The sequence below is a fragment of the Gekko japonicus genome, unplaced genomic scaffold (genome assembly GCF_001447785.1).
Source record: "Gekko japonicus isolate JY-2015 unplaced genomic scaffold, Gekko_japonicus_V1.1 scaffold144, whole genome shotgun sequence".
NCBI lineage: Eukaryota > Metazoa > Chordata > Lepidosauria > Squamata > Gekkonidae > Gekko > Gekko japonicus.
In genome coordinates, this window is record NW_015162478.1 from 573,725 (window position 1) to 586,570 (window position 12,846).

Sequence of the window (12,846 nt, forward strand, 5' to 3'; positions counted from 1 at the left end):
TATCCCCAGGAGCTGCGGTGGCTCAAGTGGTTAAGACGCTGAACTGCAGGCTGTGGAAGGTTGGTAGTTCAGCAGTTCGAGACCCGGATGCCGCATGATGGAGTGAGCTCCCATCTCTAGTTCCAGCTCCTGCCAACCTAGCAGTTCGAAAGCAAGAAATTGCAAGTAGATAAATAGGTACCACTTCGGTGGGAAGGTCACAGCGTTCTGTGCACCTTGGTGTTTAGTCATGCCGGCCACATGACCACGGAAATGTCTCCGGACAGCGCTGGCTCTTCGGCTTTGAAATGGAGATGAGCACCGCAACCCTAGAGTCGGATTCGACTGGCTTTCGAGCAAGGGAACCTTTACCTTTAACTTTTTATCCCCAGGGTAGGCCCCAATCAACCTGCATCCGTGTTCTTCCCTCCTTCATTTTAGCCTCACAATAGCCTTGTGAGGTCGTTTAGGCTGAGACCGTGCGACTAGCCCAAAGTCACCCAGTGAGCTTCCTTGGCAGGGTGGGAATTTGAACCTGGGTCTCCCAAATCTGAGTCCAGCACTCTTAACCAGCATACTGTACTGGCTGTCTCTGCTGGGAATGCCTCCTCCTACGTGAAGGTGCTCTGAGAGATTTCTTTGGCAGCATGAATGATTTCACACATTTATAGTTTAAAAAGTGACTTGTTGGAGCAGTTTGTTTTGTTGAGCCAGGTAGATTCTCTGTGCAGGCCAGCTTGTCAGGGCTTGCCGTCACATATTTTAAATTGCTGCCTGCTGTGAAAGGAGTCTAGGAATGCTTCCCCCCCCCTTAATGAATGGCTGTTGTATGCTAATTGCAATTATCCTTCTCAGCACTCAAGAAAACCCTTCACTGCTTGCAAAATGATGGAGGGGGTTTCAAGTGGATGCTGCAGAGAAGCAGGGAAGGCCAGGGGAAGCTTCAGCTGGGCAGGCATAGCTCGAGTCCTGTACATGCTCCATCTTTTGAGGTCAGCAGTGTGGGTAGTCCGCTTGACCAAAGGGTGGCTCCATAGCAGATGCAATCTCTGTGCTATTCACTGTAAGCCCCTTCTCTTTTGCATGATGGAATATCCTAGGACCAGTTCAAACTTAACGTGTCGAACAAACCAAGTTCTTTGAAAAGTTCTGTGTTTAATGGGGAAGTTCTGTCTACGAAGGTAGGTGGCTCGTTGATGTATGCAGTTGCCTGTGGATGCTGCGATTATCAAGTGAACTCTTCCCCTGTACACATGATTTCTCTGCACATTGGCTGAACGTGTGTGTGTGGGGGAGAGAGAGAGCAGGCATGAATGCGCTGGCCCCGCCTCCTGTCTCCAAGCAATCACTGGGTAACCTGTACAGTGTGAACATGTTGAAGTCTGTGTGTACGCTTTCCTCCCTGTGATCGGGGAGGCCGCTTACCAGTCCTGATCATGGGGAGGGAATGTACGCACAGATACTTCCTCTGTGTATGGGTGCTGTGTTTATAAGCTGTTAGTCACGTAGAGGCTGGGGGGGCACTGTACTGGTGCCTTCTCCCCCCCCCCCTTCTCATTCACTCAACATCAGAGGGCTCATGTGTATAGGGGTAGTGTTTGTGTATGTGTATAAGGGGAGAAAGATTAAGAACGAATAGCTCTGCCCCACTGATCTAGACGCAGCTGGAGAACTCATTGTGGCTGAGTTCAGACATATCACAACACCATGGTTTATTTTCACCACCTGTGGTTTGCCTGCAGTACCAGGGTTCAGCTAGCAGATGACCACTCAGATCCTGGTTTGCCTTTACAAATACGGGCTTCATCACCATCAAGAGAGCCAGTTTGGTGTAGTGGGTAGGAGCACGGACTCTAATCTGGGAGAACCGGGTTTGATTCCCCACTCCTCCGCATGCAGCTGCTGGCCTTTCTGCACTATGGGTGGCAACTGAAAATCACCTGAGGGGAACCTGAGTCAGCTAATCTTGCAAGACTCCATGCAGATGAAGAGTATCTGAATGTACAGAGGGAGGCTGTAAAACTGGGCCTCAGATGATTAGACTTTCTGATGAGATTCCAAAGTATTCATTTTTTTCCCTTGACCTTGGAAGTGCTTGCTTCCCAGAAGAACAACAAAAAAGATAATAGAATACAGATTTTTAAAAAACTTTTAAAAGTTTTTATTGAGCTTATAACAGCATATATACAAAACAAGAACACATCAGTATCGTACAACCTTGTGATAAGAAAGATATTGAACATATAAGACTCACAGAATGTCATACAAAAAATACTTCTCTACTGTGTTGTACTAGAGAAGTGGATCATAACACTGAATTTGAATCAACCAACTACCAAGCATAGCATACAACCTTTTTAATGTCAGATATTAAGCAAGTTCATATGAACCAGTTTGTTAGGAACCACATTGTGAGAAGCCAGATAACCTAATACAGGAAACCACTTTAAACCACTTTACTACTAATTTGTAGTATATATCCATGTCTATATTACTTTGAGTTACTTGATCAGTGATTTCCCCCCCGTTATATATAGATCCCATACCTTGTTATGGGATCTGTATATAATATTTATGTATATAGATTAAGGTATATAGATTTTTTCAAACAGCAGAGGAGAGGGCTCTTTAAAATCACATCTGTTACTCCAGGTGAGAGACCTGGCATGCCTACAGCTTATCTTCTGACTGCTTTGACAACAGCGTAGTAATAAGGTGCTTTTTCATGGAATTAGCACACCATCATCCAGAACACCGTCTGTTCTGAGCTCATTTTTTTCTTCACTCACTGCTACCAGCAAACCCACAGCAGGCGGTTAAGCTGAGCATTCGCCTCACTCTGTTTTCAGCAGCTGTTGATTTCATGTTGTGTTCTCGAAAGAACTGAAGTGCAGTTTTGCATAAGGAGTCTGATGCATGCAACTCTGTGTGTGTGTGCGTGCACGTTTCTTTACAAGCGCAGTGGCAATGCTACAGAGCCAATGAGTGGAATGCTTCACCAGGCAGCCTTGTAAGGACTGGTTTTCTGCTCACCTATGGTGAATCCAGAATAGACTGCAGGCAAGGAAGTTGCAAAAGTTGCTTTTTTCTTTCAACATGAGAGTTTTTCATTCAGGTATATCAGTCAGACCATTTATCTCAGTATTATTTGTCCTGACTGGTGACTGCTACTTTTCAGATTCATAGGCAGGGGAAAGTCTTTTTCAGCACCTGTTGCCTGGCTCCCTCTTAAATGGAAATGGTGGTGGTGGTGGTGGAGGAAAGTGTCATTAAGTCACAGCCGACTTAATGGTGACCCCATAAGGTTTTCAAGGCAAGAGACAAGTCTTAAATGGAAATGTTGGTGGTGGTGGAGGAAAGTGTCATTAACTCGCAGCCGACATTAACTCGCAGCTGACTTAATGGCAACCCCATAAGGTTTTCAAGGCAAGAGACAAGCAGAGGTGGTTTGCCATTGCTTGCCTTTGCACAGCAATCCTGGAATTCTTTGGAAGTCTCCTATCCAAATTCTAGCCAGAGCTGACCTTGCTTAGGTTCTGAGGTCTGATGAGATTGGGCTAGCCTGGACCCTTAACTGGAAATACTGATGATTAAACGTTGGTTGGGAAGAAACTGTTTTCCACACTGACCTTTTCTGCCTCTCCCACCCCAGACCTTCACTTTTCTCTAGCTGTGGCCCTGACTACTCTGGTTTTCAAGGACTTAAAAGTTTCCTTTGTGTGTGACAGTCTTGGTCAGCATTTCTGAAAATACAGACACTGGGATTTTCGGAGGTCACTCTGTCCCTGTCCGAAGGTGCTAATCTTGCTTGCTGAAATTGTTGATGCCAGTGGAGTCACAACATCCTAGCATGTTGCCCTGCAAAGCTTCGTGGGGAGTGCTGATGAAATTTTAGCTTAAAAGCAGAGGCAGAATGAACTAGGAGGACAGAGCGCCAGAAAGGAGGCCAGAGAGTCTGCTGTACTTTTATCCACGCTTGTTCCTTAAGACCGGCCACTTATTTGTACAGCTCCTCCATATTTATTCTCTAGGAGAGTAATCCTGTTAATCGATTCTTCCTCTTTTCTGGTGGACTACAGGCTAGCAACCGAAGTAACTACATAGCTTGATAGATCAAGATGGGTAGCTGTGTTGGTCCATCTGTAGCAGTAGAAAAGAGCAAGAGCCCAGTAGCACCTTAAAGACTAACAAAATTGGTGGCAGGGGATGAGCTTTCATGAGTCACTGCTCACTATCTGAAGAAGTGAGCAGTGACTCATGAAAGCTCATCCCCTGCCACCAATTTTGTTAGTCTTTAAGGTGCTACTGGACTCTTGCTCTTTTCTATCTAGCTCCTGTCCTGACTAGTCTCCTCAAAAGGGACATACGTGAGAAGCTGCAAACATGTCAAGTGTGAACAGGGCTTCAGTGAGTCTCCCCTAACCAACATGTTTCCCACCTGTCTCCTCTGCCCTGCGGTATAGTTATATGTGGGCACACAACCTAGTTAAAAATGATGTTGGTAGTGAATTTTCTTGAACTTGGTTGCTAGCTTCAGGTGAGAGGTCAGGCATCTGTTGCCATCCCAGAAACATCAGTCTTGATTTTTCTCCCCTCTGCAGGGGTGGGGAGGAGGTTAGAATAAAGTCTGTGTGTCCCAGCCTTTGGTTCTCTAGCTACAAATGTGTATCATTGCACTAATCCCTCCTGTTTTGAAGGATAACTGAGCAGTCAAAGCTTCAGGTTGAGCATGATGAATCGCGGCATGCAGAATCCCTTGCATCTAAAACCCAGGGCGGAAAGTATAACACTAACTGTGCAATCCTAAGACCATTTTCTGGGAGTGAGCTCCACTAAATAAACTTGTGAAGGATTCTGAGTAGACCTGTCTGGCATTGCTCTCTAAAGTACAGAACCTCTTTCTCACACATCTCTTCTGAATGAGGATTTCTGTTGCTTACGACAAGTGCAGTTGTCAGACAACTTTTTATCAGCATGACTTGAAAATGTAGTGGGGTTGTCAGCGGCCAGCTGAAATTGCTTGGCAGGGCAGGGGGAGGCAGAGTCGGGCTGTGGACCACCCGTTGGCCCGCTGGCAATTGATTGATTGGTTTTGCACCAGTGATTCTGGCACAAGCTCTGCGTTTCCATCATTTTCATGGCATCTGTCCTTTCTTAACTGAGTCTGTAAACAGCAGGCAACGTGCTACTACGAGCCCTCAGATTTCACCGGAAGCTGAAGTACCTTCACAGCATCTTCTTCAATTGTTCATCTGTTGGCAAGTCGGTGGGATGCTGTCAAAGGCCTGGGTGATATCTGTTTTGCCTTAGCCTGTCTGTTGGAAACCTTTTGGAGTGTGTGGTCGATCGATATACTGCTGCTCTCCAGCAGAGATTCACTTTGTCAGAGGCGACTGTGCCGTTCCATGGAAGTTATTGAATTAAATCTGTCCTGTTCTTTGGGGCTTCCCAGAGACCGGTGCTAAATGTGTTCAGAGGGACTGGAAGAACAGGGATCATGGTGAGCCAAGTTGCAGAGAATGGTAAAGGGTTCTTGCTACGGGGTAGGTATTCCTTCTTTTTCTTATGGCAGTAATATTTATAGGGCTGCGCCTGCTTTGCCACCTCCCTCTTTCAGCAGAATGGTTATCCGTTTTGTCAAATCATGTAGATGACACGATTTGAAACTGATAGATCTTTTCTTTTTTTCCAATTTGCCTAAGAATGCCAGAGCATTTCTTCAGCAGCGTATTAGACAGGAGACCACCAAAAGAGTTTTTTTAAAAAAATCAGTACAAGCATCTGTGTGTGTTCAGCTTTGCAGGTTGCGGGTGGGGATAGGTCCCTGCTCCCAAGGAGCTTACTGTCTGAAATATGGCACAGTTGGGGGAAGGTGGGGAAGAACACGCGCTCATTCTGGTTATAGGCACTTAAGTTTATTTTTGGTAGGGTCTAAGGCCCAATTCCAAAAGCTTAATGGAAAAGGCAGGTTCTGAGGAGGGACTTGTGGGAAATCAGAGCGGTGACATCATACAGGGCTTCTGGGAGGTAGCTGGAGGTAGCTGGACAGTGAGGGAGAAAAAGAAGAATTGCTTGAGGGTCCATGGAAGACAGCTAAGGATAATTGATCTGGAGGAGTGAAGTTCTCAGGCAAGGGAGGGAAGGGGGAAAGGCAGGGCTGGCTCAAGGCATTTTGCTGCCCCCAATCCGGTTTGGGCCACATGGGTCGTGATAGTTGTGGGTCTCTTCCCTGACTTGTGCTGTCTACGGCCAAAGGAAAACAACCCCCGTTGATGCTGCCAGTGTTTCTGAAGCTTGCCGTCTTCTTGGGAGGTGGAGCTGTGGGTCAGGGGGATGACGGGCTGTGGCTTCCTTCCTGTCCCACATCGCTAGCAGCTGAGACTTTCCTTCTTCCCAGGAGGCATGGAGGCGAGATGGGTCTGCCTGGGGATGGTGCCTCCCCAACTCACGCCTCTGCCTTGTGTGTTTGTTGCCACCTTTTCTGCCTCAACTTCTGGCATCCCAAGGAGTTGCCAGTGAGCTGGTGTTGGGTTAAGGGGGGGGGGTCAAGACTTTTCCCCCTCTGAACAGTTATTTTCTTTCTTCAGCCCAACCTTGAGAAACCTGTCTCCAAGGAGTTGCCAGTGAGGTGATGTTGGGTTAAGGGGGGGTCAAGACTTTCCCCCCTCTGAACAGTTATTTTTTTTCTTCAGCCCAACCTTGAGAAACCTGTCAGCCCAGAATGATGAACATCAGTCATTCCCCGGTCCATTGATCCAAGTGTACCTGTCCCCAAAGATCTCTCTTTGCTTACCTAGTCACGTGTATAGCACATCCAGACGGGTCTGCATTTGTCTGATTGTTCTTCTTCATGAGCCCCTACAGCCAAGCCAGTTTTCCCCAGAGAGCTGTTTCTTGTTTTTGCCTTACTCTCCATGCTTGGTCTAAAATGTTACAGGACTGCATGATCCCAGTTGTGTGGAAACAGGTGGACTTAATTGTTAGTAAGAGAGCACTCACAGATTGTAAACCAGTGCTGATCTATATATTTGAAACTGTGATTGGTGCTCTTATAAGGAAGGGCTTTCCACCACAATAGTAACCAGAACTATGAAGCATCTCTATTTTGGTGTAGTGGTTAGGAGCGCGGATTCTAATCTGGGAGAACTGGGTTTGATTCCCCACTCCTCCACGTGCAGCTGTTGGTGTGAACTTGGGTCAGTCAGAAGTTCTTTCAGAGCTGTTCTCTCAAGGGCAGTTCTCGAGAGAGCTCTCTCAGCCCCACCTGCCTCACAGGTTGTCTTTTGTTGTGGGGAAGGGAAAGGAAGATTGTAAGCAGTTCGGAGACTCCTTTGGGTAATGAAAGGTGGGGTATAAATTCAATCTCTTCCTCTTCTTCATCATCTCTAAGAAACCCTTTAATCACACTTTCCTTAGGGTGTAGTTCCCTTTTTTTATTCCCCCTTTTCTTTCTCCCTTTCTTCCCTTGGGCTTTCTTTCATTTCCTTTTATTCCTGTTCTGTATTTGTTTTTGCAGAGCAAAGAGGGAGGTATTGTGGTTAGCCCCACCTGCTGCAGCAGCCATTTTGGGTTTGGCTCCCCCTCCAGTGGCAGCCATTTGCTTAAAATCCCAAAGGTGCCTGCAGGCTCACAAAAGTTGAGGATCACTGCTGTAGCCTCTCTGTGACACCCCCCCCCCCCATTAACAGCCCCTTTAGTGACTTTGAAGATAAAGGCACGCTGCTTTGCATTTCATAGTTCTAGACTGAAAAGGCAAAAGGCAAGTGGCTTTGCACATGCTGCAGTAACTGCTTTTCCTAAAGATAAAGACGCAACCGCCCCAGGGTTGCCAGTTATGGATCAGGCCCTGCTGGAAGCAATACTGCTAACGATTCAACTCTTTTGACGTCAGCCGGCTCCCCGTAACATGTGCATGTCGTAATTCTTCATGCAAAAGGGCTTAAATTCTTGTTACGGAAAGGATATTTCTGTGAGTTGCTGGGCTGTTCCATGTTTTGCTCGGGAGCTCATCTTGTCTTTGCTTAGCAGGGTGCTGCAGCCGGTTGTGACACTCTGACCAGGGTGCCTATGTCAGGGTAGCTAAACGACATATGCCGCCCCTTTCATGGTTTAAAGTACCTCATATACCATCCTCTTGGTAAATCCTTCCAACAGTGCCGTAGGATTGTCCAGTATTATCCCTATGCTGCAGACAAGAGGTTGACACCATAGCGGCTTGCCTAAGGTACCTGACAGTGCAATCCTGTTTGGAGATACTTCAGTCAAAGGCAGCTCAAATCAGTGGGCTTACGCTGGAGGAAAACTGCCTAGGATCGCACTGTCATTGAGTTTGTGGCTGGGGTGACAACTGAAGTAGCAGCCTCCTGAGTCGGAGCTTTTTCCTTTGGCCATGACTGTACCAGGTCTCTCTGCATGTCCGCCCTTTTCCCGTATGCTTACATTTACACGCTTACCAAAATGTAGTGTTGTAGCATAGATCAGGACAGCAGGCTTTCGTAACTAAAGAGCCAAAAAAAATGTCAAAACTGAGATTGACGAAAGAAAGCTCCTTTGCATAACTGAAACTGTCCAACTTGACATTAATGATAATTGGCATACTGATGATCAAACTGATGGCAGAGTGGCACACGCAAGGTCTGTAAGAAATATGCATAGGTGCACTCTGTGTGATTGGCATGCATCTGTGAATGGCTCACACTGGGATTCCTGGCAACCATTTCCTTCTATCATTTCCCTTTCTATGAAGCATCTCTAAGAAACCCTTTAACCACATAACAATCTTTGCCTGCCACTCCCGTCACCTCCTGGTTGTTCTAGCATCCTACATGCCTCTCCAATAGACTTAAAGATTTCCTTTCCTTAAAGAGCTGTATTTGGTTCCTTACTGAGCCACATTTGGCTCAAGACCCCTGTTATAGATCACGTGTTATGTGAATGGGAGATGGTTGGAAGGGGCCCTGGGATTGAGCGCCAGCCTCGGTAATTGGTTAGCTGGACTGGGGAGGAGCTTGGAGCTGCCAGTCAGAGTCAGCATTATGAGGCTGGAGAAGAACCATTTGTCTAATCCAGTATAAAGAGGCACTGAGTGTGCTTTGTTTCTTATATCATAATGCACCAGAGCTGGATTCCCTGTAGAGCTGGGCATGAGGACAGAGCGGCCAGAGCTCAAAAGAACAGTTCTGGTTTGGGAGTGATAAGATCCAGCTGTAGCATTGCCTTGACACTCCTGTCCATGGGGTGGGCTGGTTCTAAAGTACCCTGAAATGAGGGGGGTGGGATGACCAGACTCATGACCCTTTCCGGGACTGTAACGATCAGATCCTGCCGGATGGAGCCTCTGGGGCTGCTGACAGGTGGGAAAGTTGTGGGGCTTTGGTAGGAAGTCGGGGGGCTGAGCCCCAGAATGCTTCAATGTAGCTACGGGCCTGGTGGGGTCTAAATAAAATTAATACATTTCCCCCCTCTTTCTCGGACCCCGAGTAGGCCAGGAAGAGGGTCATGTGGGAGGTTTATAGGGCAATCTGCGTGCCACTGTAAAGTGAGGACTGAAGTTTTGTTTTATCACTAGAGCTTTTTTTTCTGGGGGAACTTTCTGGAACGGAGTTACAGAACCTCTTGGATAAAATTATTTAAAAAATATTTAAAAGTTTGTGAGTTAAGAAAGATCTGAGAACCCAAGAGAGCTGCTGCCAGTCAGAGGAGAAAGTGCTGGTCAAATGGACCGAGGCCTTAACTCCTGTATGTTCGTCAACATATGAATCCTACAAAGACAGCTCCGTAAAGCAGATCTGGCCACAGTTGCCTATATCAGCACCTGTGTTGACTTTTGTTCTTTTGCCTCTTTCATTCTTGGGTGAGCAGGATATGAATTGGACCTGACCAGCCCACCCTGCTCAGCCATATTTGTTGTCCCAATGAAAATGGACTCTCCGTGCCCTTACTGTTGCTAAAAGACATATTACGACACCGGAAGGCTAAACGCCCACCTCCGGTAGTCCAATGAATTGGGAACTTTACAACCTTATCAACATTTGAACGTATTGCATATAGATGACAACTGCACACGGACATATTTTTAGATATTGAGGCTTCACATTTTTTTCTTTCTTTCTGTTTGGGGGTTTGATTTATAATTTAAAAAACAAACAAACATTGTCCCAGATTAGCTGTGGGCCCAGGAGGTTTTCTGCTGGGCTCAAAAGGAGCTCAGCTGGAGTGGGAGTTATCCAACATGTGTCTGTAGAGATCTGATACTCAGTCCTGGGTTCTAGAGGTCTAGCAAGCTATGCAGGACCCGGGAGAGCTCCTGAGTGGCCTCTGACATTGTTCTTTAACAGTTTGAGCTCACCTGAACATTAAATCAGGATTGCTGAGTGCCCAAGTTCCGTGCTTTAGCAGAAATTTAAACGGGCAGGGTTCTACACCAGCAGTCCTGCCATCACTGGCTGGACAGTGCAGGTTCTAGATGACTCTGCTCCTCAAAGGACCCCTCAGAACTCTTATTATGAGGACCCCTCAGAACTGTTATCATGTTTCATGAGGCATGTAGATCCTGGAATGAAACCATGCTCCTGTGATCCAGTCCAGTGACTTTATTTTTGATTTTTTAAAGACATTCATACTCCTCTCTTCCTACCCAATAGAAACCCAAAGCAGCTCACAACGTTGTTTTCCCAGACTCAGTTTTATCCTTACAGCAGTCCTGTGAGGTAGATTAGGCTGACAGAGCATGACTGGCCCAAGGTTACCTCACGAGCAGAGTGGAGATTCAGACTTGTGTCTCCTAGCTCCTAATCTAACACTCTAACCCCTGCTGCTCTGGAGTTGTATTTGGCACACTGCTGCAGGCGCACATGAATATGTGCAGTGTGTGAATATGGTTAGACCGACATCAGTTTTATTCCCTGGGTATGAACTTTGCTAACTACTACCAGGCATTGTACTGCATAAAACCACTGTGATTCTGGTTTGCTTGAGGAAATTATGCAAACCACTTTTCAGGGAATAGGAGACTAATGCATGTGCTGGATGAAATGAGATGCATTCAGTTTCATGGGCCGGAGGGGACTGAGACGTGCGGGCTCCTCGGGTATTTAACTGAAGATGATATTGTTGAATGGATGCTTCAGCCTGAATGGTGGCACGCTCCCACAGAGGATATAACAATACATCTCACCCTCTGGCCCACAACGGCCAGATCAACATATTGATGCAGATTAAAATAGGATGCCCTTGCAGCGAACTTGACTGGAAACCTCTCTGCTTTTCTGCCCTACTGCGGAGAAAAGTGGGCCTTCTGCGAAAGGGTCTGAAAGGAGCACAGAGAGCAGCCGCTCTGGAAATGCAGGACAGGCAGCTGTTAAAATGCCACATGTAAGCAGAAGTGGCCCAGCGGTGGGCTAGAAAGCTGGTCATTTTTTGGCTGAAAAGGAAAAAAGAAGCAACTTCTGCTGGACTTCACCAGGGTGGGTTATATATTCTCTCTGTTGTGAGAAAGATAACTTTCTTTCTTCAGCTTCAGTGCCATGTGGCAACTAGGCCTGTATAGAGTACTCCAAACCGGGGGGGGGGGGGCAGTGGAACTGTTACACAAAGGCATTACTATACTGGCAATCCTTCCCCTAAAAATCCCCAGTACAAGCACTCATAAGAACATAAGAGAAGCCAATGTTGGATCAGGCCAGTGGCCCATCTAGTCCAACACTCTGTATCATACAGTGGCCAGAAATACCAGGTGCCATCAGGAGGTCCAGCAGTGGGGCCAGGACACCAGAAGCCCTCCCACTCTTGCCCCTCCCCCAAGCACCCAGAAGACAGAGCATCACTTGCCCCAGACTGAGAGTTCCTATCTATACCTTGTGGCTAATAGCCACTAATGGACTTCTGCTCCATATGCTTATCTAATTCCCTCTTGAAACTGTCCATGCTTGTAGCCACCGCCACCTCCTGTGGCAGTGAATTCCATGTGTTAATCACTCTTTGGGTGAAGAAGTACTTTTATCTGTTCTAAACTGACCACTCAGCAATTTCATTGAGTGCCCACAAGTTCTTGTATTGTGTGAGAGGGAGAAAACTACGTCTTTCTCTACCTGCTCTATTCCATACATAATCTTATAAACCGCGATCATGTCACCCCTCAGCTGTCATTTCTCCATCTAAAGAGCCCCAAGCTCTTTAACCTTTCTTCATAGGGAAGGTGTTCCAACCCTTTGATCATTCTAGTTGCCCTTTTCTGCACTTTTTTCAATGCTATAATATCCTTTCTGAGGTGTGGTGACCAGAACTGTACACAGCACTCCAAATGAGGTCGCACCATTGATTTATACAGGGGCTGATTTGTTTTCAATTCCCTTCCTAATAATCCCCAGCATAGCGTTGGCCTTTTTTATTGCACACTGTCTAGACATTTTCATTGAGTTATTTACTACGACTCCAAGATCTCTCTCTTGGTCAGTCTCTGCCAATTTGGACCCCATCAATGTGTATTTATAGTTAGGATTTTTGGCACCAATATACATCACTTTGCACTTGACCACATTGAACCCCATTTGCCACGTTGATGCCCACTTACCCATCCTCGACAGATCCCTTTGGAGTGCCTCACAATCCTCCCTGATTCTCACCACCCTGAACAACTTCATGTCATCTGCAAATTTAGCCACTTCACTGCTTACTCCCAACTCCAAATCATTAATAAACAAGTTAAAAAGCATCGGACCCAGTACTGTTCCCTGTGGTACCCCACTGCTTACCACCCTCCACTGAGAAAATTTCCCAATTATACTCACTCTCTGTTTCCTATTAATTAGCTGGTTTTTGATCCATAAAAGGACTTGTCCTTTTATCCCATGACTGTTGAGCTTACTT

General features: G+C 46.5%; 1 protein-coding gene across 1 annotated transcript in view; it reads left to right on the plus strand.

The window, feature by feature from the left end:
* Nucleotides 1-12,846, plus strand: part of SLC12A4 (solute carrier family 12 (potassium/chloride transporter), member 4) — an 83,370-nt gene that overhangs the window by 20,464 nt on the left and 50,060 nt on the right. The gene's annotated exons all lie outside the window — the stretch shown is intronic.